The 4,608-nt window shown below is 34.4% G+C and overlaps 1 protein-coding gene across 2 annotated transcripts in view; it reads right to left on the reverse strand.

Annotated features, from left to right (window-relative positions):
- Positions 1-3,794, reverse strand: part of LOC106460823 (docking protein 5-like) — a 28,887-nt gene extending 25,093 nt beyond the window's left edge. Inside the window, exon 1 of one of the 2 annotated variants that reach the window (XM_022387624.1) lies at positions 3,715-3,794. The gene's annotated coding sequence lies outside the window, so the exon portion shown is untranslated. Of the gene's footprint in view, positions 1-3,710 lie in introns of both variants that reach the window. The other variant, XM_022387625.1, reaches the window with a different exon arrangement.
- Positions 3,795-4,608: the final 814 nt, after the last annotated feature.

Raw genomic sequence — 4,608 nt, forward strand, 5'->3', positions numbered from 1 at the left:
CTTGGGCTACTCTTTACCAACGAATAGTGGGCTTGGCCGTCACATTATAACGCCCCCACGGCTAAAAGAACGAACATGTTTGGTGTGACGGGGATTCGAACCCGCAACCCACAGATTGCGAGTCGAGCGCCCTAATCACCTGGCCATGCCGGACCTGACATAAGTGTGACATTTCCAAGTGTGGCGAAACATTTTTGGGCAATTTATACTTGTAAAACCTAAACTTACGTTGTTGATTTTTTTTATAGTAGTTCACATTAAAAAAAATTCAGAGACGGCGAATCTTCAGAGTTTCTTTGAAATCGTAATTGGAATGGAACGTCAATTTGTTGGCCTATAAATAAAACTGTGCCAGATTTGTGACAAAGTTTTTAAATAGAACAAAATCGATTCGAGTATACACAACAAACCATATAAAGTATTATATATAACCCAAATTTCGAAATAAAGGTGCTTAGTCATTTTCTATAGTACATCACACAGTGGGTCGGTGACAAGTTTATGGACTTACAACGCTAAAATTCGGAGTTCGATTCCTCGCTTTTTTATCAGCTTTGCGCTAATAAAACAAAAGTCATAACTTCACTAACGGTGATTATGTCTACCTACTCACAAGTACTCCTATGTGAACAGTTATACCTCAGTATTAGCCCCTACTACTTATTATAGCAAATGTTATTACTTTATAATTTTATTTATCTTTTTATTAGTGTAAAGTTATTTTTTTGGATTGTTATCTTAACATACGTATTTCAGATTAACCTAGATTTCCTAAGCTGGCTGAACCTCGCGAGATATTATTGGGATTATGGCCGAAAATGTCATTAACAGTGCATTTTAATCTTTATTAGTATAAATGCAAGAATGGTGTATTTAATTAGCTATCTTGATGGCCAGGCTGATTTTTAGTTTCCCTCTAAATACGTATCTTGTTTTAACATTGTTATAAACATTGCTAGTGTTACTTATTAGACTTTCAAATAGGCTGAAATTGAGTTAAATGATACTTTAAATTTAGTGGCTAAATTGTATTTTGGATTTAGCAGTTAAGTAAAAGCCGATATATAGTCAGTCTATGATATTTACCAACAAGATTGATACACACAGTTTTCTTTTTTAACACAAATATGTTTTAATATACAAACAACAATACAATTTACAATAACAGTTATTACAAATACTTATTATACACAATGATTTATAAACAAAAGTTTCATAAACTTACAAGCAATATAAAGTCTTTTTTCTAGTCTGGAACTTCTTCGATATCTTACCGAGGGTTCACGATGAGCGAGTTAATTACTAGTTGACGTAGGTATAATTCACCTAACAGGGAGTATCAATGTTCCAGTTTCAATGTGTACATAGGCCTTCCCGTCATTATGGATATACACTGGTAACGGTAGCCTTACATACAGAAAACGTGTTTATTTGCTGTCGCATTACTGAGACTTTTTCTTCCACACTTATTGTAGAAAAATCACAAGAACATCTTTGTTTAAAATTTAATAATTTTCAGTAATTAGGCCTACCCCTGTCCGAGTAACATTACAAATCTAAATTCTGCTCAACCTTCGTGAAAAACGTGATCAGAGTGAAACGATTATACTAAGGCGATGAAACAAATGCCACAGAATTGTTGCAAATTTGTCATCATCATAGAAAGTGGACAAAGTTATTTCTTCATTACTTTGTCACGAAATATTCTCGTAAAGTTATTTCTTCATTACTTTGTCACAAGATGTCCTCACTAAATAAAAGCGTTTTTATTTAACTTGTATATATTCACTGCAGCCTAAACCTGTAACGGGGAGATCATGTTATCAGTTCGGACAATCTGACAATTTTGACGTTTGGCGTCTGGCTGAAGATACAGCAGTAATGTAGGCCTAAGGCCAAAACTAGGTGCGACATGTACACAAGTATATTCTTGAGAGTTTAAGGATAATAAGATACTTTTATTGTGTTTGTTTCAAATTATCTGTTACCGTTAACAATCACTAAAAGCACTGCTGATAATAATTTGATATTCCCATTTGCAAAGTAAATTTTACCTGGAAGCATAATTCCCCAGTAAATGGTTTATTGAATGGTGCAATCTGGTGCATTTCCTGGATCAATGTAATGGTAAATTTTACCTGGATCCAGCCGGTCAACCAACCATACTACGTTGCAGAAAGCTGCTAATTTGACCAAAACGTGAGAATTTTTTTCCAGTTCACGTGAGCGTGAGAACAGGCCCAGGTGCGCGAGTCTCGCGTTCAGTGAGTGAGTGTTGGTGGCACTGCGTTTGATTCACAGGTGATTTTGTACTCGAAGTAAGTGCATGACATGCTTGAAGTTGATACTATTACAATATGTTTGCACGTAACAGTATGTCACAAAACGTTTAAATCTTAATAAATCTATCCGGAATTGTACATTTTAACTTATAACATTTAATGTAAAAGTTTACTATTAACAGTGTTAAAATGATAAGAAATAGCTCTGCTCATGTTTTTCACGGGATTTAAACAGTATTGTTGTCGGTTTTTTAGCCGCTGAATAGTGGCTCATTTGTCAAGTACAAACTTTTAGCTCATAGCTTCATCTCTTGACCGATTTGAGATTAAATTACAGCCGCGGCTATTGATGATTCCCTCTTGTTTAATAATTTAATTTTGACATTTGTATTGTTCTCTAGAACGAAATTTGACGTGACGTGATGATCGTATTAATATTACATCTGCAATTTATTTGAGAATTTGGGAAATGACTTAAACTATATGAAAACGTCAGTTAGACTAGATTAAATATTGTTATTATATTCATTATTGAGTTAGCGAGTGTATTTGGCTCACTTGATCAGTTAATCTAGTTTGTTTTTTGAATTTCAAGTACGTTTTTCAACAAAGTAACAGACGTTCCGGAAAAGTAGCAACTAGCGTTACTTGTGAAAATAGGTTTATTGCTTAGTGAATTTGTAAAATCCAAGGTTAAAGTAATAAAATGCTTTCATTTCTATTAAGTGGACTAAATTTTGCATTATTCATTACTCGATAATCCAAAATAACCCTCTCAACGATAGAAACAGATACACTAATTCAATTTGTAATTTCCAAAAACAACCAGTAAAAATGATTCGATAACATTTTCTTTAAGATTCATAACTGTAATTTGAGTAAATTAATCACATTTTTAGCTTCAAATTTTAATTACTTGTGAAATAGCATCTCTACTGTCGCCATTATTTCGGTTTTACATTTATATTATATTGTTTTGCTTCAGTTCTTAATTCCTAACTTAACACATTTCAAAAGTCTTAAGTAATATGGTTAACACAAATGACCAAAATTTATTTTCAGTAGTGTTACAAAATGAACAACTGACCAAATCAAAATCTGTTAAAGAAACGTAATACCACGTGAAGCTAACCTGTTGTTTTGGCGGTCAAAAAAAAAAAAGTCTATCGAGACATAAACAACTCCAACGGTCACTTTATTTCCAGCCCAGCTTCATGGGATGCGCCAAGACTGTGCTCTACCTTTAAGAAAAATCTCCACAAGGTAAACCACCCATGTTCGAGACCAGCCAAAGCCATAGTTACCAGTATCTCATATAGAAATCGTGCTGAAGCCCAGTTGTTTTTCAAACACGATAAACATGCTTTGGTTATATATTTACCAAACACAAAATCTGTACATAATTTAAAACAAAATCATAATACTTACTTACCTTCGTCACAATCCATACATCGTAAGGTAAATGTGAAATCTCACTTCTTCTCTTATACCTGATAATATGTAAACAGAAAGCTTCTGGACTCGACCGCTTCACGGCACTAAGTAATTTACAGTAGGCAGTTCGGTCAGTGCTATTCTACCAGTGAAGGGAAAATACGTTTGCCATGATAGTAGCAAGTGACCTTGAACGCTCAGCGGCCTGTGCTGGTGTGTGTGGAATTGTTAACCTGAGGCTGGAAGTCGGCTGAGAAAAATATGAGAGAATCGCGCTTGTGCATTTTATGCTCAGTGCACAATGTCAATAAAGCTTTGTTTTTATCAGCTATGAAGTCAAATAGCATACAATAATCGCTAGGTAAGTCTTATAACGCGCTATACATTGTTTCGGAAAAGTGATTTAGCATGTGTTGTAAAATGTTCGTAACATACCTGAGGAAAATCAGTCAATAGAGATACGCCATGCCCCCCCCCCTCACAATAAAATCCAACTTTCTCCACAATTCGTCTTCCTTCAAGACAAGGGTTAACAAGGGCCTTGAACTCGATGTGTAACTGACTTATGTCACTGGATGCCAAAGAAACAAGAAAATAAACTGTTACCTTCTGTACTCAGTTTATTTTGCCCTCACGTCCTCGGTAGCACGGTATATGCATGTCTTTGTTGAATATTTGTAACTTATATGGCTACGTGGGATCAAACTGGGTTTGCTAAGGCTAACAATACATAACCGTTGAATAAAAGGTGAATACCTTGCTTTGAATAGATTAAAACATAGTTAATCAAATCAAGAAAAATCATATATATATAAATATATATAATTGCATAGACCGAATGATGAAAGCAGAAACGGATTAATATTTTTGTAAGCTATAGTTTCAATGTTTT

The sequence above is a fragment of the Limulus polyphemus genome, unplaced genomic scaffold (assembly GCF_000517525.1).
Source record: "Limulus polyphemus unplaced genomic scaffold, Limulus_polyphemus-2.1.2 Scaffold843, whole genome shotgun sequence".
Lineage (NCBI taxonomy): Eukaryota > Metazoa > Arthropoda > Merostomata > Xiphosura > Limulidae > Limulus > Limulus polyphemus.